General features: G+C 41.5%; 46 non-coding genes across 46 annotated transcripts; all 46 read right to left on the bottom strand.

Moving 5' to 3' along the window:
* Window positions 1-247: 247 nt before the first annotated feature.
* On the bottom strand, window positions 248-319 carry TRNAC-GCA (transfer RNA cysteine (anticodon GCA)). The gene has a single exon. It is a non-coding gene; the product is annotated as a tRNA-Cys (tRNA).
* A 306-nt stretch (window positions 320-625) lies between these two features.
* TRNAC-GCA (transfer RNA cysteine (anticodon GCA)) lies at window positions 626-697 on the bottom strand. Its single transcript has one exon. It is a non-coding gene; the product is annotated as a tRNA-Cys (tRNA).
* A 276-nt stretch (window positions 698-973) lies between these two features.
* Window positions 974-1,045, bottom strand: TRNAC-GCA (transfer RNA cysteine (anticodon GCA)). The gene has a single exon. It is a non-coding gene; the product is annotated as a tRNA-Cys (tRNA).
* A 306-nt stretch (window positions 1,046-1,351) lies between these two features.
* On the bottom strand, window positions 1,352-1,423 carry TRNAC-GCA (transfer RNA cysteine (anticodon GCA)). The gene has a single exon. It is a non-coding gene; the product is annotated as a tRNA-Cys (tRNA).
* A 276-nt stretch (window positions 1,424-1,699) lies between these two features.
* On the bottom strand, window positions 1,700-1,771 carry TRNAC-GCA (transfer RNA cysteine (anticodon GCA)). Its single transcript has one exon. It is a non-coding gene; the product is annotated as a tRNA-Cys (tRNA).
* A 306-nt stretch (window positions 1,772-2,077) lies between these two features.
* Window positions 2,078-2,149, bottom strand: TRNAC-GCA (transfer RNA cysteine (anticodon GCA)). Its single transcript has one exon. It is a non-coding gene; the product is annotated as a tRNA-Cys (tRNA).
* Window positions 2,150-2,425: 276 nt separating this feature from the next.
* On the bottom strand, window positions 2,426-2,497 carry TRNAC-GCA (transfer RNA cysteine (anticodon GCA)). The gene has a single exon. It is a non-coding gene; the product is annotated as a tRNA-Cys (tRNA).
* Window positions 2,498-2,803: 306 nt separating this feature from the next.
* Window positions 2,804-2,875, bottom strand: TRNAC-GCA (transfer RNA cysteine (anticodon GCA)). The gene has a single exon. It is a non-coding gene; the product is annotated as a tRNA-Cys (tRNA).
* A 276-nt stretch (window positions 2,876-3,151) lies between these two features.
* On the bottom strand, window positions 3,152-3,223 carry TRNAC-GCA (transfer RNA cysteine (anticodon GCA)). The gene has a single exon. It is a non-coding gene; the product is annotated as a tRNA-Cys (tRNA).
* Window positions 3,224-3,499: 276 nt separating this feature from the next.
* TRNAC-GCA (transfer RNA cysteine (anticodon GCA)) lies at window positions 3,500-3,571 on the bottom strand. The gene has a single exon. It is a non-coding gene; the product is annotated as a tRNA-Cys (tRNA).
* A 306-nt stretch (window positions 3,572-3,877) lies between these two features.
* Window positions 3,878-3,949, bottom strand: TRNAC-GCA (transfer RNA cysteine (anticodon GCA)). Its single transcript has one exon. It is a non-coding gene; the product is annotated as a tRNA-Cys (tRNA).
* A 276-nt stretch (window positions 3,950-4,225) lies between these two features.
* On the bottom strand, window positions 4,226-4,297 carry TRNAC-GCA (transfer RNA cysteine (anticodon GCA)). Its single transcript has one exon. It is a non-coding gene; the product is annotated as a tRNA-Cys (tRNA).
* A 306-nt stretch (window positions 4,298-4,603) lies between these two features.
* TRNAC-GCA (transfer RNA cysteine (anticodon GCA)) lies at window positions 4,604-4,675 on the bottom strand. Its single transcript has one exon. It is a non-coding gene; the product is annotated as a tRNA-Cys (tRNA).
* A 276-nt stretch (window positions 4,676-4,951) lies between these two features.
* On the bottom strand, window positions 4,952-5,023 carry TRNAC-GCA (transfer RNA cysteine (anticodon GCA)). The gene has a single exon. It is a non-coding gene; the product is annotated as a tRNA-Cys (tRNA).
* A 306-nt stretch (window positions 5,024-5,329) lies between these two features.
* Window positions 5,330-5,401, bottom strand: TRNAC-GCA (transfer RNA cysteine (anticodon GCA)). Its single transcript has one exon. It is a non-coding gene; the product is annotated as a tRNA-Cys (tRNA).
* Window positions 5,402-5,677: 276 nt separating this feature from the next.
* Window positions 5,678-5,749, bottom strand: TRNAC-GCA (transfer RNA cysteine (anticodon GCA)). Its single transcript has one exon. It is a non-coding gene; the product is annotated as a tRNA-Cys (tRNA).
* A 306-nt stretch (window positions 5,750-6,055) lies between these two features.
* On the bottom strand, window positions 6,056-6,127 carry TRNAC-GCA (transfer RNA cysteine (anticodon GCA)). The gene has a single exon. It is a non-coding gene; the product is annotated as a tRNA-Cys (tRNA).
* A 276-nt stretch (window positions 6,128-6,403) lies between these two features.
* On the bottom strand, window positions 6,404-6,475 carry TRNAC-GCA (transfer RNA cysteine (anticodon GCA)). The gene has a single exon. It is a non-coding gene; the product is annotated as a tRNA-Cys (tRNA).
* A 306-nt stretch (window positions 6,476-6,781) lies between these two features.
* Window positions 6,782-6,853, bottom strand: TRNAC-GCA (transfer RNA cysteine (anticodon GCA)). Its single transcript has one exon. It is a non-coding gene; the product is annotated as a tRNA-Cys (tRNA).
* A 276-nt stretch (window positions 6,854-7,129) lies between these two features.
* TRNAC-GCA (transfer RNA cysteine (anticodon GCA)) lies at window positions 7,130-7,201 on the bottom strand. Its single transcript has one exon. It is a non-coding gene; the product is annotated as a tRNA-Cys (tRNA).
* Window positions 7,202-7,481: 280 nt separating this feature from the next.
* On the bottom strand, window positions 7,482-7,553 carry TRNAC-GCA (transfer RNA cysteine (anticodon GCA)). The gene has a single exon. It is a non-coding gene; the product is annotated as a tRNA-Cys (tRNA).
* A 415-nt stretch (window positions 7,554-7,968) lies between these two features.
* Window positions 7,969-8,040, bottom strand: TRNAC-GCA (transfer RNA cysteine (anticodon GCA)). The gene has a single exon. It is a non-coding gene; the product is annotated as a tRNA-Cys (tRNA).
* A 275-nt stretch (window positions 8,041-8,315) lies between these two features.
* TRNAC-GCA (transfer RNA cysteine (anticodon GCA)) lies at window positions 8,316-8,387 on the bottom strand. The gene has a single exon. It is a non-coding gene; the product is annotated as a tRNA-Cys (tRNA).
* A 275-nt stretch (window positions 8,388-8,662) lies between these two features.
* TRNAC-GCA (transfer RNA cysteine (anticodon GCA)) lies at window positions 8,663-8,734 on the bottom strand. Its single transcript has one exon. It is a non-coding gene; the product is annotated as a tRNA-Cys (tRNA).
* A 277-nt stretch (window positions 8,735-9,011) lies between these two features.
* On the bottom strand, window positions 9,012-9,083 carry TRNAC-GCA (transfer RNA cysteine (anticodon GCA)). The gene has a single exon. It is a non-coding gene; the product is annotated as a tRNA-Cys (tRNA).
* Window positions 9,084-9,361: 278 nt separating this feature from the next.
* Window positions 9,362-9,433, bottom strand: TRNAC-GCA (transfer RNA cysteine (anticodon GCA)). The gene has a single exon. It is a non-coding gene; the product is annotated as a tRNA-Cys (tRNA).
* A 278-nt stretch (window positions 9,434-9,711) lies between these two features.
* Window positions 9,712-9,783, bottom strand: TRNAC-GCA (transfer RNA cysteine (anticodon GCA)). The gene has a single exon. It is a non-coding gene; the product is annotated as a tRNA-Cys (tRNA).
* Window positions 9,784-10,058: 275 nt separating this feature from the next.
* TRNAC-GCA (transfer RNA cysteine (anticodon GCA)) lies at window positions 10,059-10,130 on the bottom strand. The gene has a single exon. It is a non-coding gene; the product is annotated as a tRNA-Cys (tRNA).
* Window positions 10,131-10,407: 277 nt separating this feature from the next.
* Window positions 10,408-10,479, bottom strand: TRNAC-GCA (transfer RNA cysteine (anticodon GCA)). Its single transcript has one exon. It is a non-coding gene; the product is annotated as a tRNA-Cys (tRNA).
* A 418-nt stretch (window positions 10,480-10,897) lies between these two features.
* On the bottom strand, window positions 10,898-10,969 carry TRNAC-GCA (transfer RNA cysteine (anticodon GCA)). The gene has a single exon. It is a non-coding gene; the product is annotated as a tRNA-Cys (tRNA).
* A 275-nt stretch (window positions 10,970-11,244) lies between these two features.
* Window positions 11,245-11,316, bottom strand: TRNAC-GCA (transfer RNA cysteine (anticodon GCA)). The gene has a single exon. It is a non-coding gene; the product is annotated as a tRNA-Cys (tRNA).
* A 277-nt stretch (window positions 11,317-11,593) lies between these two features.
* Window positions 11,594-11,665, bottom strand: TRNAC-GCA (transfer RNA cysteine (anticodon GCA)). Its single transcript has one exon. It is a non-coding gene; the product is annotated as a tRNA-Cys (tRNA).
* Window positions 11,666-11,945: 280 nt separating this feature from the next.
* TRNAC-GCA (transfer RNA cysteine (anticodon GCA)) lies at window positions 11,946-12,017 on the bottom strand. The gene has a single exon. It is a non-coding gene; the product is annotated as a tRNA-Cys (tRNA).
* A 278-nt stretch (window positions 12,018-12,295) lies between these two features.
* Window positions 12,296-12,367, bottom strand: TRNAC-GCA (transfer RNA cysteine (anticodon GCA)). The gene has a single exon. It is a non-coding gene; the product is annotated as a tRNA-Cys (tRNA).
* A 278-nt stretch (window positions 12,368-12,645) lies between these two features.
* On the bottom strand, window positions 12,646-12,717 carry TRNAC-GCA (transfer RNA cysteine (anticodon GCA)). The gene has a single exon. It is a non-coding gene; the product is annotated as a tRNA-Cys (tRNA).
* A 275-nt stretch (window positions 12,718-12,992) lies between these two features.
* TRNAC-GCA (transfer RNA cysteine (anticodon GCA)) lies at window positions 12,993-13,064 on the bottom strand. Its single transcript has one exon. It is a non-coding gene; the product is annotated as a tRNA-Cys (tRNA).
* Window positions 13,065-13,341: 277 nt separating this feature from the next.
* On the bottom strand, window positions 13,342-13,413 carry TRNAC-GCA (transfer RNA cysteine (anticodon GCA)). The gene has a single exon. It is a non-coding gene; the product is annotated as a tRNA-Cys (tRNA).
* A 418-nt stretch (window positions 13,414-13,831) lies between these two features.
* Window positions 13,832-13,903, bottom strand: TRNAC-GCA (transfer RNA cysteine (anticodon GCA)). The gene has a single exon. It is a non-coding gene; the product is annotated as a tRNA-Cys (tRNA).
* A 275-nt stretch (window positions 13,904-14,178) lies between these two features.
* On the bottom strand, window positions 14,179-14,250 carry TRNAC-GCA (transfer RNA cysteine (anticodon GCA)). Its single transcript has one exon. It is a non-coding gene; the product is annotated as a tRNA-Cys (tRNA).
* Window positions 14,251-14,527: 277 nt separating this feature from the next.
* TRNAC-GCA (transfer RNA cysteine (anticodon GCA)) lies at window positions 14,528-14,599 on the bottom strand. The gene has a single exon. It is a non-coding gene; the product is annotated as a tRNA-Cys (tRNA).
* A 280-nt stretch (window positions 14,600-14,879) lies between these two features.
* On the bottom strand, window positions 14,880-14,951 carry TRNAC-GCA (transfer RNA cysteine (anticodon GCA)). Its single transcript has one exon. It is a non-coding gene; the product is annotated as a tRNA-Cys (tRNA).
* Window positions 14,952-15,229: 278 nt separating this feature from the next.
* TRNAC-GCA (transfer RNA cysteine (anticodon GCA)) lies at window positions 15,230-15,301 on the bottom strand. Its single transcript has one exon. It is a non-coding gene; the product is annotated as a tRNA-Cys (tRNA).
* Window positions 15,302-15,576: 275 nt separating this feature from the next.
* TRNAC-GCA (transfer RNA cysteine (anticodon GCA)) lies at window positions 15,577-15,648 on the bottom strand. Its single transcript has one exon. It is a non-coding gene; the product is annotated as a tRNA-Cys (tRNA).
* A 277-nt stretch (window positions 15,649-15,925) lies between these two features.
* On the bottom strand, window positions 15,926-15,997 carry TRNAC-GCA (transfer RNA cysteine (anticodon GCA)). The gene has a single exon. It is a non-coding gene; the product is annotated as a tRNA-Cys (tRNA).
* Window positions 15,998-16,277: 280 nt separating this feature from the next.
* TRNAC-GCA (transfer RNA cysteine (anticodon GCA)) lies at window positions 16,278-16,349 on the bottom strand. The gene has a single exon. It is a non-coding gene; the product is annotated as a tRNA-Cys (tRNA).
* Window positions 16,350-16,627: 278 nt separating this feature from the next.
* TRNAC-GCA (transfer RNA cysteine (anticodon GCA)) lies at window positions 16,628-16,699 on the bottom strand. Its single transcript has one exon. It is a non-coding gene; the product is annotated as a tRNA-Cys (tRNA).
* Window positions 16,700-16,928: the final 229 nt, after the last annotated feature.

The raw sequence follows: 16,928 nt of genomic DNA, 5'->3' as shown, positions 1-16,928 counted from the left end.
TTTTTTTTCCTAAGAAAGCTTTTTGGAAATGGAACCAATACGTTTCAAAAGCATGCCCTCCCAGGCTGGCTGCTGAAATATTTAGCTGTTAGCACATGCAGAAGGGGAAGCTGCTTGCTGGGAAATTAAATATTATATAGTGTGGATTCAAATAAATAGATACCCATGGAATAAAAACACCAGAGCAGCTCTCCACTATGGCATTATCACTAAATCCTTGAGACGTAGAAAAACACTGAGACATCAAAGGGGGCACCCGGGTTTGAACCAGGGACCTCTTGATCTGCAGTCGAATGCTCTACCACTGAGCTATGCCCCCTTTGTTTTATACTGTTAAGAGAAGTTTTTTTTTTTTCCTAAGAAAACTTTTTGGAAATGGAACCAATACGTTTCAAAAGCATGCCCTCCCAGACTGGCTGCTGAAATATTTAGCTGTTAGCACATGCACTGCTGAAATATTTAGCTGTTAGCACATGCAGAAGGGGAAGCTGCTAGCTGGGAAATTAAATATTATATAGTGCCCATTCAAATAAATAGATACCCATGTAATAAAACCACCTGAGCAACTCTCCACTATGGCATTATCACTAAATCCTTGAGACGTAGAAAAACACTGAGACAACAAAGGGGGCACCCGGGTTTGAACCAGGGACCTCTTGATCTGCAGTCGAATGCTCTACCACTGAGCTATGCCCCCTTTGCTTTATACTGTTAAGAGAAGTTATTTTTTTTTTCCTAAGAAAGCTTTTTGGAAATGGAACCAATACGTTTCAAAAGCATGCCCTCCCAGGCTGGCTGCTGAAATATTTAGCTGTTAGCACATGCAGAAGGGGAAGCTGCTTGCTGGGAAATTAAATATTATATAGTGTGGATTCAAATAAATAGATACCCATGGAATAAAAACACCAGAGCAGCTCTCCACTATGGCATTATCACTAAATCCTTGAGACGTAGAAAAACACTGAGACATCAAAGGGGGCACCCGGGTTTGAACCAGGGACCTCTTGATCTGCAGTCGAATGCTCTACCACTGAGCTATGCCCCCTTTGTTTTATACTGTTAAGAGAAGTTTTTTTTTTTTCCTAAGAAAACTTTTTGGAAATGGAACCAATACGTTTCAAAAGCATGCCCTCCCAGACTGGCTGCTGAAATATTTAGCTGTTAGCACATGCACTGCTGAAATATTTAGCTGTTAGCACATGCAGAAGGGGAAGCTGCTAGCTGGGAAATTAAATATTATATAGTGCCCATTCAAATAAATAGATACCCATGTAATAAAACCACCTGAGCAACTCTCCACTATGGCATTATCACTAAATCCTTGAGACGTAGAAAAACACTGAGACATCAAAGGGGGCACCCGGGTTTGAACCAGGGACCTCTTGATCTGCAGTCGAATGCTCTACCACTGAGCTATGCCCCCTTTGCTTTATACTGTTAAGAGAAGTTATTTTTTTTTTCCTAAGAAAGCTTTTTGGAAATGGAACCAATACGTTTCAAAAGCATGCCCTCCCAGGCTGGCTGCTGAAATATTTAGCTGTTAGCACATGCAGAAGGGGAAGCTGCTTGCTGGGAAATTAAATATTATATAGTGTGGATTCAAATAAATAGATACCCATGGAATAAAACCACCAGAGCAGCTCTCCACTATGGCATTATCACTAAATCCTTGAGACGTAGAAAAACACTGAGACATCAAAGGGGGCACCCGGGTTTGAACCAGGGACCTCTCGATATGCAGTCGAATGCTCTACCACTGAGCTATGCCCCCTTTGTTTTATACTGTTAAGAGAAGTTTTTTTTTTTTCCTAAGAAAACTTTTTGGAAATGGAACCAATACGTTTCAAAAGCATGCCCTCCCAGACTGGCTGCTGAAATATTTAGCTGTTAGCACATGCACTGCTGAAATATTTAGCTGTTAGCACATGCAGAAGGGGAAGCTGCTAGCTGGGAAATTAAATATTATATAGTGCCCATTCAAATAAATAGATACCCATGTAATAAAACCACCTGAGCAACTCTCCACTATGGCATTATCACTAAATCCTTGAGACGTAGAAAAACACTGAGACATCAAAGGGGGCACCTGGGTTTGAACCAGGGACCTCTTGATCTGCAGTCGAATGCTCTACCACTGAGCTATGCCCCCTTTGCTTTATACTGTTAAGAGAAGTTATTTTTTTTTTCCTAAGAAAGCTTTTTGGAAATGGAACCAATACGTTTCAAAAGCATGCCCTCCCAGGCTGGCTGCTGAAATATTTAGCTGTTAGCACATGCAGAAGGGGAAGCTGCTTGCTGGGAAATTAAATATTATATAGTGTGGATTCAAATAAATAGATACCCATGGAATAAAACCACCAGAGCAGCTCTCCACTATGGCATTATCACTAAATCCTTGAGACGTAGAAAAACACTGAGACATCAAAGGGGGCACCCGGGTTTGAACCAGGGACCTCTCGATCTGCAGTCGAATGCTCTACCACTGAGCTATGCCCCCTTTGTTTTATACTGTTAAGAGAAGTTTTTTTTTTTTCCTAAGAAAACTTTTTGGAAATGGAACCAATACGTTTCAAAAGCATGCCCTCCCAGACTGGCTGCTGAAATATTTAGCTGTTAGCACATGCACTGCTGAAATATTTAGCTGTTAGCACATGCAGAAGGGGAAGCTGCTAGCTGGGAAATTAAATATTATATAGTGCCCATTCAAATAAATAGATACCCATGTAATAAAACCACCTGAGCAACTCTCCACTATGGCATTATCACTAAATCCTTGAGACGTAGAAAAACACTGAGACATCAAAGGGGGCACCCGGGTTTGAACCAGGGACCTCTTGATCTGCAGTCGAATGCTCTACCACTGAGCTATGCCCCCTTTGCTTTATACTGTTAAGAGAAGTTATTTTTTTTTTCCTAAGAAAGCTTTTTGGAAATGGAACCAATACGTTTCAAAAGCATGCCCTCCCAGGCTGGCTGCTGAAATATTTAGCTGTTAGCACATGCAGAAGGGGAAGCTGCTTGCTGGGAAATTAAATATTATATAGTGTGGATTCAAATAAATAGATACCCATGGAATAAAACCACCAGAGCAGCTCTCCACTATGGCATTATCACTAAATCCTTGAGACGTAGAAAAACACTGAGACATCAAAGGGGGCACCCGGGTTTGAACCAGGGACCTCTTGATCTGCAGTCGAATGCTCTACCACTGAGCTATGCCCCCTTTGCTTTATACTGTTAAGAGAAGTTATTTTTTTTTTCCTAAGAAAGCTTTTTGGAAATGGAACCAATACGTTTCAAAAGCATGCCCTCCCAGGCTGGCTGCTGAAATATTTAGCTGTTAGCACATGCAGAAGGGGAAGCTGCTTGCTGGGAAATTAAATATTATATAGTGTGGATTCAAATAAATAGATACCCATGGAATAAAACCACCAGAGCAGCTCTCCACTATGGCATTATCACTAAATCCTTGAGACGTAGAAAAACACTGAGACATCAAAGGGGGCACCCGGGTTTGAACCAGGGACCTCTCGATCTGCAGTCGAATGCTCTACCACTGAGCTATGCCCCCTTTGTTTTATACTGTTAAGAGAAGTTTTTTTTTTTTCCTAAGAAAACTTTTTGGAAATGGAACCAATACGTTTCAAAAGCATGCCCTCCCAGACTGGCTGCTGAAATATTTAGCTGTTAGCACATGCACTGCTGAAATATTTAGCTGTTAGCACATGCAGAAGGGGAAGCTGCTAGCTGGGAAATTAAATATTATATAGTGCCCATTCAAATAAATAGATACCCATGTAATAAAACCACCTGAGCAACTCTCCACTATGGCATTATCACTAAATCCTTGAGACGTAGAAAAACACTGAGACAACAAAGGGGGCACCCGGGTTTGAACCAGGGACCTCTTGATCTGCAGTCGAATGCTCTACCACTGAGCTATGCCCCCTTTGCTTTATACTGTTAAGAGAAGTTATTTTTTTTTTCCTAAGAAAGCTTTTTGGAAATGGAACCAATACGTTTCAAAAGCATGCCCTCCCAGGCTGGCTGCTGAAATATTTAGCTGTTAGCACATGCAGAAGGGGAAGCTGCTTGCTGGGAAATTAAATATTATATAGTGTGGATTCAAATAAATAGATACCCATGGAATAAAAACACCAGAGCAGCTCTCCACTATGGCATTATCACTAAATCCTTGAGACGTAGAAAAACACTGAGACATCAAAGGGGGCACCCGGGTTTGAACCAGGGACCTCTTGATCTGCAGTCGAATGCTCTACCACTGAGCTATGCCCCCTTTGTTTTATACTGTTAAGAGAAGTTTTTTTTTTTTCCTAAGAAAACTTTTTGGAAATGGAACCAATACGTTTCAAAAGCATGCCCTCCCAGACTGGCTGCTGAAATATTTAGCTGTTAGCACATGCACTGCTGAAATATTTAGCTGTTAGCACATGCAGAAGGGGAAGCTGCTAGCTGGGAAATTAAATATTATATAGTGCCCATTCAAATAAATAGATACCCATGTAATAAAACCACCTGAGCAACTCTCCACTATGGCATTATCACTAAATCCTTGAGACGTAGAAAAACACTGAGACAACAAAGGGGGCACCCGGGTTTGAACCAGGGACCTCTTGATCTGCAGTCGAATGCTCTACCACTGAGCTATGCCCCCTTTGCTTTATACTGTTAAGAGAAGTTATTTTTTTTTTCCTAAGAAAGCTTTTTGGAAATGGAACCAATACGTTTCAAAAGCATGCCCTCCCAGGCTGGCTGCTGAAATATTTAGCTGTTAGCACATGCAGAAGGGGAAGCTGCTTGCTGGGAAATTAAATATTATATAGTGTGGATTCAAATAAATAGATACCCATGGAATAAAAACACCAGAGCAGCTCTCCACTATGGCATTATCACTAAATCCTTGAGACGTAGAAAAACACTGAGACATCAAAGGGGGCACCCGGGTTTGAACCAGGGACCTCTTGATCTGCAGTCGAATGCTCTACCACTGAGCTATGCCCCCTTTGTTTTATACTGTTAAGAGAAGTTTTTTTTTTTTCCTAAGAAAACTTTTTGGAAATGGAACCAATACGTTTCAAAAGCATGCCCTCCCAGACTGGCTGCTGAAATATTTAGCTGTTAGCACATGCACTGCTGAAATATTTAGCTGTTAGCACATGCAGAAGGGGAAGCTGCTAGCTGGGAAATTAAATATTATATAGTGCCCATTCAAATAAATAGATACCCATGTAATAAAACCACCTGAGCAACTCTCCACTATGGCATTATCACTAAATCCTTGAGACGTAGAAAAACACTGAGACATCAAAGGGGGCACCCGGGTTTGAACCAGGGACCTCTTGATCTGCAGTCGAATGCTCTACCACTGAGCTATGCCCCCTTTGCTTTATACTGTTAAGAGAAGTTATTTTTTTTTTCCTAAGAAAGCTTTTTGGAAATGGAACCAATACGTTTCAAAAGCATGCCCTCCCAGGCTGGCTGCTGAAATATTTAGCTGTTAGCACATGCAGAAGGGGAAGCTGCTTGCTGGGAAATTAAATATTATATAGTGTGGATTCAAATAAATAGATACCCATGGAATAAAACCACCAGAGCAGCTCTCCACTATGGCATTATCACTAAATCCTTGAGACGTAGAAAAACACTGAGACATCAAAGGGGGCACCCGGGTTTGAACCAGGGACCTCTCGATATGCAGTCGAATGCTCTACCACTGAGCTATGCCCCCTTTGTTTTATACTGTTAAGAGAAGTTTTTTTTTTTTCCTAAGAAAACTTTTTGGAAATGGAACCAATACGTTTCAAAAGCATGCCCTCCCAGACTGGCTGCTGAAATATTTAGCTGTTAGCACATGCACTGCTGAAATATTTAGCTGTTAGCACATGCAGAAGGGGAAGCTGCTAGCTGGGAAATTAAATATTATATAGTGCCCATTCAAATAAATAGATACCCATGTAATAAAACCACCTGAGCAACTCTCCACTATGGCATTATCACTAAATCCTTGAGACGTAGAAAAACACTGAGACATCAAAGGGGGCACCTGGGTTTGAACCAGGGACCTCTTGATCTGCAGTCGAATGCTCTACCACTGAGCTATGCCCCCTTTGCTTTATACTGTTAAGAGAAGTTATTTTTTTTTTCCTAAGAAAGCTTTTTGGAAATGGAACCAATACGTTTCAAAAGCATGCCCTCCCAGGCTGGCTGCTGAAATATTTAGCTGTTAGCACATGCAGAAGGGGAAGCTGCTTGCTGGGAAATTAAATATTATATAGTGTGGATTCAAATAAATAGATACCCATGGAATAAAACCACCAGAGCAGCTCTCCACTATGGCATTATCACTAAATCCTTGAGACGTAGAAAAACACTGAGACATCAAAGGGGGCACCCGGGTTTGAACCAGGGACCTCTCGATCTGCAGTCGAATGCTCTACCACTGAGCTATGCCCCCTTTGTTTTATACTGTTAAGAGAAGTTTTTTTTTTTTCCTAAGAAAACTTTTTGGAAATGGAACCAATACGTTTCAAAAGCATGCCCTCCCAGACTGGCTGCTGAAATATTTAGCTGTTAGCACATGCACTGCTGAAATATTTAGCTGTTAGCACATGCAGAAGGGGAAGCTGCTAGCTGGGAAATTAAATATTATATAGTGCCCATTCAAATAAATAGATACCCATGTAATAAAACCACCTGAGCAACTCTCCACTATGGCATTATCACTAAATCCTTGAGACGTAGAAAAACACTGAGACATCAAAGGGGGCACCCGGGTTTGAACCAGGGACCTCTTGATCTGCAGTCGAATGCTCTACCACTGAGCTATGCCCCCTTTGCTTTATACTGTTAAGAGAAGTTATTTTTTTTTTCCTAAGAAAGCTTTTTGGAAATGGAACCAATACGTTTCAAAAGCATGCCCTCCCAGGCTGGCTGCTGAAATATTTAGCTGTTAGCACATGCAGAAGGGGAAGCTGCTTGCTGGGAAATTAAATATTATATAGTGTGGATTCAAATAAATAGATACCCATGGAATAAAACCACCAGAGCAGCTCTCCACTATGGCATTATCACTAAATCCTTGAGACGTAGAAAAACACTGAGACATCAAAGGGGGCACCCGGGTTTGAACCAGGGACCTCTCGATCTGCAGTCGAATGCTCTACTACTGAGCTATGCCCCCTTTGCTTTATACTGTTAAGTGAAGTTTTTTTTTTTTTTCCTAAGACAACTTTTTGGAAATGGAACCAATACGTTTCAAAAGCATGCCCTCCCAGGCTGGCTGCTGAAATATTTAGCTGTTAGCACATGCAGAAGGGGAAGCTGCTGGCTGGGAAATTAAATATTATATAGTGTCCATTCAAATAAATAGATACCCATGATGTAATAAAACCACCAGAGCAGCTCTCCACTATGGCATTATCACCAAATCCTTGAGACGTAGAAAAAAACTGAGACATCAAAGGGGGCACCCGGGTTTGAACCAGGGAGCTCTCGATCTGCAGTCGAATGCTCTACCACTGAGCTATGCCACCTTTGCTTTATACTCTTAAGAGAAGTTATTTTTTTTTCCTGAGAAAACTTTTTGGAAATGGAACCAATAAGTTTCAAAAGCATGCCCTCCCAGGCTGGCTGCTGAAATATTTGGCTGTTAGCACATACAGTAGGGGAAGCTGCTTGCTGGGAAATTAAATATTATATAGTGTCGATTCAAATAAATAGATACCCATGGAATAAAACCACCAGAGCAACTCTCCACTATGGCATTATCACTAAATCCTTGAGACGTAGAAAAAAACTGAAGGGGAAGCTGCTGGCTGGGAAATTAAATATTATATAGTGTCCATTCAAATAAATAGATACCCATGATGTAATAAAACCACCAGATCAGCTCTCCACTATGGCATTATCACTAAATCCTTGAGACGTAGAAAAAAACGGAGACATCAAAGGGGGCACCCGGGTTTGAACCAGGGACCTCTCGATCTGCAGTCGAATGCTCTACCACTGAGCTATGCCCCCTTTGCGTTATACTGTTAAGAGAAGTTATTTTTTTTTCCTGAGAAAACTTTTTGGAAATGGAACCAATACGTTTCAAAAGCATGCCCTCCCAGGCTGGCTGCTGAAATATTTGGCTGTTAGCACATAGAGAAGGGGAAGCTGCTTGCTGGGAAATTAAATATTATATAGTGTGGATTCAAATAAATAGATACCCATGGAATAAAACCACCAGAGCAGCTCTCCACTATGGCATTATCACTAAATCCTTGAGACGTAGAAAAAAACGGAGACATCAAAGGGGGCACCCGGGTTTGAACCAGGGACCTCTCGATCTGCAGTCAAATGCTCTACCACTGAGCTATGCCCCCTTTGCTTTTTACTGATAAGAGAAGTTATTTTTTTTTCCTGAGAAAACTTTTTGGAAATGGAACCAATACGTTTCAAAAGCATGCCCTCCCAGGCTGGCTGCTGAAATATTTGGCTGTTAGCACATACAGAAGGGGAAGCTGCTTGCTGGGAAATTAAATATTATATAGTGTCGATTCAAATAAATAGATACCCATGGAATAAAACCACCAGAGCAACTCTACACTATGGCATTATCACCAAATCCTTGAGACGTAGAAAAAAACTGAGACATCAAAGGGAGCACCCGGGTTTGAACCAGGGACCTCTCAATCTGCAGTCGAATGCTCTACCACTGAGCTATGCCCCCTTTGCTTTATACTGTTAAGTGAAGTTTTTTTTTTTTTTCCTAAGACAACTTTTTGGACATGGGACCAATACGTTTCAAAAGCATGCCCTCCCAGTCTGGCTGCTGAAATATTTAGCTGTTAGCACATGCAGAAGGGGAAGCTGCTTGCTGGGAAATTAAATATTATATAGTGTGGATTCAAATAAATAGATACCCATGGAATAAAAACACCAGAGCAGCTCTCCACTATGGCATTATCACTAAATCCTTGAGACGTAGAAAAACACTGAGACATCAAAGGGGGCACCCGGGTTTGAACCAGGGACCTCTCGATCTGCAGTCGAATGCTCTACCACTGAGCTATGCCCCCTTTGCTTTATACTGTTAAGAGAAGTTATTTTTTTTTCCTAAGACAACTTTTTGGACATGGGACCAATACGTTTCAAAAGCATGCCCTCCCAGGCTGGCTGCTGAAATATTTAGCTGTTAGCTCATGCAGAAGGGGAAGCTGCTGCTTGGGAAATTAAATATTATATAGTGTCCATTCAAATAAATAGATACCCATGATGTAATAAAACCACCAGAGCAGCTCTCCACTATGGCATTATCACTAAATCCTTGAGACGTAGAAAAAAACTGAGACATCAAAGGGGGCACCCGGGTTTGAACCAGGGACCTCTCGATCTGCAGTCGAATGCTCTACCACTGAGCTATGCCCCCTTTGCTTTATACTGTTAAGAGAAGTTAGTTTTTTTTCCTAAGAAAGCTTTTTGGAAATGGAACCAATACGTTTCAAAAGCATGCCCTCCCAGGCTGGCTGCTGAAATATTTAGCTGTTAGCACATGCAGAAGGGGAAGCTGCTGCTTGGGAAATTAAATATTATATAGTGTCCATTCAAATAAATAGATACCCATGATGTAATAAAACCACCAGAGCAGCTCTCCACTATGGCATTATCACTAAATCCTTGAGACGTAGAAAAAAACGGAGACATCAAAGGGGGCACCCGGGTTTGAACCAGGGACCTCTCGATCTGCAGTCAAATGCTCTACCACTGAGCTATGCCCCCTTTGCTTTTTACTGATAAGAGAAGTTATTTTTTTTTCCTGAGAAAACTTTTTGGAAATGGAACCAATACGTTTCAAAAGCATGCCCTCCCAGGCTGGCTGCTGAAATATTTGGCTGTTAGCACATACAGAAGGGGAAGCTGCTTGCTGGGAAATTAAATATTATATAGTGTCGATTCAAATAAATAGATACCCATGGAATAAAACCACCAGAGCAACTCTACACTATGGCATTATCACCAAATCCTTGAGACGTAGAAAAAAACTGAGACATCAAAGGGAGCACCCGGGTTTGAACCAGGGACCTCTCAATCTGCAGTCGAATGCTCTACCACTGAGCTATGCCCCCTTTGCTTTATACTGTTAAGTGAAGTTTTTTTTTTTTTTCCTAAGACAACTTTTTGGACATGGGACCAATACGTTTCAAAAGCATGCCCTCCCAGTCTGGCTGCTGAAATATTTAGCTGTTAGCACATGCAGAAGGGGAAGCTGCTTGCTGGGAAATTAAATATTATATAGTGTGGATTCAAATAAATAGATACCCATGGAATAAAAACACCAGAGCAGCTCTCCACTATGGCATTATCACTAAATCCTTGAGACGTAGAAAAACACTGAGACATCAAAGGGGGCACCCGGGTTTGAACCAGGGACCTCTCGATCTGCAGTCGAATGCTCTACCACTGAGCTATGCCCCCTTTGCTTTATACTGTTAAGAGAAGTTATTTTTTTTTCCTAAGACAACTTTTTGGACATGGGACCAATACGTTTCAAAAGCATGCCCTCCCAGGCTGGCTGCTGAAATATTTAGCTGTTAGCACATGCAGAAGGGGAAGCTGCTTGCTGGGAAATTAAATATTATATAGTGTCCATTCAAATAAATAGATACCCATGATGTAATAAAACCACCAGAGCAGCTCTCCACTATGGCATTATCACTAAATCCTTGAGACGTAGAAAAAAACTGAAGGGGAAGCTGCTGGCTGGGAAATTAAATATTATATAGTGTCCATTCAAATAAATAGATACCCATGATGTAATAAAACCACCAGATCAGCTCTCCACTATGGCATTATCACTAAATCCTTGAGACGTAGAAAAAAACTGAGACATCAAAGGGGGCACCCGGGTTTGAACCAGGGACCTCTCAATCTGCAGTCGAATGCTCTACCACTGAGCTATGCCCCCTTTGCTTTATACTGTTACGAGAAGTTATTTTTTTTTCCTGAGAAAACTTTTTGGAAATGGAACCAATACGTTTCAAAAGCATGCCCTCCCAGGCTGGCTGCTGAAATATTTGGCTGTTAGCACATACAGAAGGGGAAGCTGCTTGCTGGGAAATTAAATATTATATATTGTCGATTCAAATAAATAGATACCCATGGAATAAAACCACCAGAGCAACTCTACACTATGGCATTATCACCAAATCCTTGAGACGTAGAAAAAAACTGAGACATCAAAGGGAGCACCCGGGTTTGAACCAGGGACCTCTCGATCTGCAGTCGAATGCTCTACCACTGAGCTATGCCCCCTTTGCTTTATACTGTTAAGTGAAGTTTTTTTTTTTTTTCCTAAGACAACTTTTTGGACATGGGACCAATACGTTTCAAAAGCATGCCCTCCCAGGCTGGCTGCTGAAATATTTAGCTGTTAGCACATGCAGAAGGGGAAGCTGCTTGCTGGGAAATTAAATATTATATAGTGTGGATTCAAATAAATAGATACCCATGGAATAAAAACACCAGAGCAGCTCTCCACTATGGCATTATCACTAAATCCTTGAGACGTAGAAAAACACTGAGACATCAAAGGGGGCACCCGGGTTTGAACCAGGGACCTCTCGATCTGCAGTCGAATGCTCTACCACTGAGCTATGCCCCCTTTGCTTTATACTGTTAAGTGAAGTTTTTGTTTTTTTTCCTAAGACAACTTTTTGGACATGGGACCAATACGTTTCAAAAGCATGCCCTCCCAGGCTGGCTGCTGAAATATTTAGCTGTTAGCACATGCAGAAGGGGAAGCTGCTGCTTGGGAAATTAAATATTATATAGTGTCCATTCAAATAAATAGATACCCATGATGTAATAAAACCACCAGAGCAGCTCTCCACTATGGCATTATCACTAAATCCTTGAGACGTAGAAAAAAACTGAGACATCAAAGGGGGCACCCGGGTTTGAACCAGGGACCTCTTGATCTGCAGTCGAATGCTCTACCACTGAGCTATGCCCCCTTTGCTTTATACTGTTAAGAGAAGTTATTTTTTTTTCCTAAGAAAGCTTTTTGGAAATGGAACCAATACGTTTCAAAAGCATGCCCTCCCAGGCTGGCTGCTGAAATATTTAGCTGTTAGCACATGCAGAAGGGGAAGCTGCTGCTTGGGAAATTAAATATTATATAGTGTCCATTCAAATAAATAGATACCCATGATGTAATAAAACCACCAGAGCAGCTCTCCACTATGGCATTATCACTAAATCCTTGAGACGTAGAAAAAAACTGAGACATCAAAGGGGGCACCCGGGTTTGAACCAGGGACCTCTCGATCTGCAGTCGAATGCTCTACCACTGAGCTATGCCCCCTTTGCTTTATACTGTTAAGAGAAGTTAGTTTTTTTTCCTAAGAAAGCTTTTTGGAAATGGAACCAATACGTTTCAAAAGCATGCCCTCCCAGGCTGGCTGCTGAAATATTTAGCTGTTAGCACATGCAGAAGGGGAAGCTGCTGCTTGGGAAATTAAATATTATATAGTGTCCATTCAAATAAATAGATACCCATGATGTAATAAAACCACCAGAGCAGCTCTCCACTATGGCATTATCACTAAATCCTTGAGACGTAGAAAAAAACGGAGACATCAAAGGGGGCACCCGGGTTTGAACCAGGGACCTCTCGATCTGCAGTCAAATGCTCTACCACTGAGCTATGCCCCCTTTGCTTTTTACTGATAAGAGAAGTTATTTTTTTTTCCTGAGAAAACTTTTTGGAAATGGAACCAATACGTTTCAAAAGCATGCCCTCCCAGGCTGGCTGCTGAAATATTTGGCTGTTAGCACATACAGAAGGGGAAGCTGCTTGCTGGGAAATTAAATATTATATAGTGTCGATTCAAATAAATAGATACCCATGGAATAAAACCACCAGAGCAACTCTACACTATGGCATTATCACCAAATCCTTGAGACGTAGAAAAAAACTGAGACATCAAAGGGAGCACCCGGGTTTGAACCAGGGACCTCTCAATCTGCAGTCGAATGCTCTACCACTGAGCTATGCCCCCTTTGCTTTATACTGTTAAGTGAAGTTTTTTTTTTTTTTCCTAAGACAACTTTTTGGACATGGGACCAATACGTTTCAAAAGCATGCCCTCCCAGTCTGGCTGCTGAAATATTTAGCTGTTAGCACATGCAGAAGGGGAAGCTGCTTGCTGGGAAATTAAATATTATATAGTGTGGATTCAAATAAATAGATACCCATGGAATAAAAACACCAGAGCAGCTCTCCACTATGGCATTATCACTAAATCCTTGAGACGTAGAAAAACACTGAGACATCAAAGGGGGCACCCGGGTTTGAACCAGGGACCTCTCGATCTGCAGTCGAATGCTCTACCACTGAGCTATGCCCCCTTTGCTTTATACTGTTAAGAGAAGTTATTTTTTTTTCCTAAGACAACTTTTTGGACATGGGACCAATACGTTTCAAAAGCATGCCCTCCCAGGCTGGCTGCTGAAATATTTAGCTGTTAGCACATGCAGAAGGGGAAGCTGCTTGCTGGGAAATTAAATATTATATAGTGTCCATTCAAATAAATAGATACCCATGATGTAATAAAACCACCAGAGCAGCTCTCCACTATGGCATTATCACTAAATCCTTGAGACGTAGAAAAAAACTGAAGGGGAAGCTGCTGGCTGGGAAATTAAATATTATATAGTGTCCATTCAAATAAATAGATACCCATGATGTAATAAAACCACCAGATCAGCTCTCCACTATGGCATTATCACTAAATCCTTGAGACGTAGAAAAAAACTGAGACATCAAAGGGGGCACCCGGGTTTGAACCAGGGACCTCTCAATCTGCAGTCGAATGCTCTACCACTGAGCTATGCCCCCTTTGCTTTATACTGTTACGAGAAGTTATTTTTTTTTCCTGAGAAAACTTTTTGGAAATGGAACCAATACGTTTCAAAAGCATGCCCTCCCAGGCTGGCTGCTGAAATATTTGGCTGTTAGCACATACAGAAGGGGAAGCTGCTTGCTGGGAAATTAAATATTATATATTGTCGATTCAAATAAATAGATACCCATGGAATAAAACCACCAGAGCAACTCTACACTATGGCATTATCACCAAATCCTTGAGACGTAGAAAAAAACTGAGACATCAAAGGGAGCACCCGGGTTTGAACCAGGGACCTCTCGATCTGCAGTCGAATGCTCTACCACTGAGCTATGCCCCCTTTGCTTTATACTGTTAAGTGAAGTTTTTTTTTTTTTTCCTAAGACAACTTTTTGGACATGGGACCAATACGTTTCAAAAGCATGCCCTCCCAGGCTGGCTGCTGAAATATTTAGCTGTTAGCACATGCAGAAGGGGAAGCTGCTTGCTGGGAAATTAAATATTATATAGTGTGGATTCAAATAAATAGATACCCATGGAATAAAAACACCAGAGCAGCTCTCCACTATGGCATTATCACTAAATCCTTGAGACGTAGAAAAACACTGAGACATCAAAGGGGGCACCCGGGTTTGAACCAGGGACCTCTCGATCTGCAGTCGAATGCTCTACCACTGAGCTATGCCCCCTTTGCTTTATACTGTTAAGTGAAGTTTTTGTTTTTTTTCCTAAGACAACTTTTTGGACATGGGACCAATACGTTTCAAAAGCATGCCCTCCCAGGCTGGCTGCTGAAATATTTAGCTGTTAGCACATGCAGAAGGGGAAGCTGCTGCTTGGGAAATTAAATATTATATAGTGTCCATTCAAATAAATAGATACCCATGATGTAATAAAACCACCAGAGCAGCTCTCCACTATGGCATTATCACTAAATCCTTGAGACGTAGAAAAAAACTGAGACATCAAAGGGGGCACCCGGGTTTGAACCAGGGACCTCTTGATCTGCAGTCGAATGCTCTACCACTGAGCTATGCCCCCTTTGCTTTATACTGTTAAGAGAAGTTATTTTTTTTTCCTAAGAAAGCTTTTTGGAAATGGAACCAATACGTTTCAAAAGCATGCCCTCCCAGGCTGGCTGCTGAAATATTTAGCTGTTAGCACATGCAGAAGGGGAAGCTGCTGCTTGGGAAATTAAATATTATATAGTGTCCATTCAAATAAATAGATACCCATGATGTAATAAAACCACCAGAGCAGCTCTCCACTATGGCATTATCACTAAATCCTTGAGACGTAGAAAAAAACTGAGACATCAAAGGGGGCACCCGGGTTTGAACCAGGGACCTCTCAATCTGCAGTCGAATGCTCTACCACTGAGCTATGCCCCCTTTGCTTTATACTGTTACGAGAAGTTATTTTTTTTTCCTGAGAAAACTTTTTGGAAATGGAACCAATACGTTTCAAAAGCATGCCCTCCCAGGCTGGCTGCTGAAATATTTGGCTGTTAGCACATACAGAAGGGGAAGCTGCTTGCTGGGAAATTAAATATTATATATTGTCGATTCAAATAAATAGATACCCATGGAATAAAACCACCAGAGCAACTCTACACTATGGCATTATCACCAAATCCTTGAGACGTAGAAAAAAACTGAGACATCAAAGGGAGCACCCGGGTTTGAACCAGGGACCTCTCGATCTGCAGTCGAATGCTCTACCACTGAGCTATGCCCCCTTTGCTTTATACTGTTAAGTGAAGTTTTTTTTTTTTTTCCTAAGACAACTTTTTGGACATGGGACCAATACGTTTCAAAAGCATGCCCTCCCAGGCTGGCTGCTGAAATATTTAGCTGTTAGCACATGCAGAAGGGGAAGCTGCTTGCTGGGAAATTAAATATTATATAGTGTGGATTCAAATAAATAGATACCCATGGAATAAAAACACCAGAGCAGCTCTCCACTATGGCATTATCACTAAATCCTTGAGACGTAGAAAAACACTGAGACATCAAAGGGGGCACCCGGGTTTGAACCAGGGACCTCTCGATCTGCAGTCGAATGCTCTACCACTGAGCTATGCCCCCTTTGCTTTATACTGTTAAGTGAAGTTTTTGTTTTTTTTCCTAAGACAACTTTTTGGACATGGGACCAATACGTTTCAAAAGCATGCCCTCCCAGGCTGGCTGCTGAAATATTTAGCTGTTAGCACATGCAGAAGGGGAAGCTGCTGCTTGGGAAATTAAATATTATATAGTGTCCATTCAAATAAATAGATACCCATGATGTAATAAAACCACCAGAGCAGCTCTCCACTATGGCATTATCACTAAATCCTTGAGACGTAGAAAAAAACTGAGACATCAAAGGGGGCACCCGGGTTTGAACCAGGGACCTCTTGATCTGCAGTCGAATGCTCTACCACTGAGCTATGCCCCCTTTGCTTTATACTGTTAAGAGAAGTTATTTTTTTTTCCTAAGAAAGCTTTTTGGAAATGGAACCAATACGTTTCAAAAGCATGCCCTCCCAGGCTGGCTGCTGAAATATTTAGCTGTTAGCACATGCAGAAGGGGAAGCTGCTGCTTGGGAAATTAAATATTATATAGTGTCCATTCAAATAAATAGATACCCATGATGTAATAAAACCACCAGAGCAGCTCTCCACTATGGCATTATCACTAAATCCTTGAGACGTAGAAAAACACTGAGACATCAAAGGGGGCACCCGGGTTTGAACCAGGGACCTCTCGATCTGCAGTCGAATGCTCTACCACTGAGCTATGCCCCCTTTGCTTTATACTGTTAAGTGAAGTTTTTGTTTTTTTTCCTAAGACAACTTTTTGGACATGGGACCAATACGTTTCAAAAGCATGCCCTCCCAGGCTGGCTGCTGAAATATTTAGCTGTTAGCACATGCAGAAGGGGAAGCTGCTGCTTGGGAAATTAAATATTATATAGTGTCCATTCAAATAAATAGATACCCATGATGTAATAAAACCACCAGAGCAGCTCTCCAC

Source organism: Rhinoderma darwinii, chromosome 13 (genome assembly GCF_050947455.1).
Source record: "Rhinoderma darwinii isolate aRhiDar2 chromosome 13, aRhiDar2.hap1, whole genome shotgun sequence".
Taxonomy (NCBI): Eukaryota; Metazoa; Chordata; class Amphibia; order Anura; family Rhinodermatidae; genus Rhinoderma; species Rhinoderma darwinii.
This window is presented reverse-complemented; position numbering and strand designations above follow the sequence as displayed.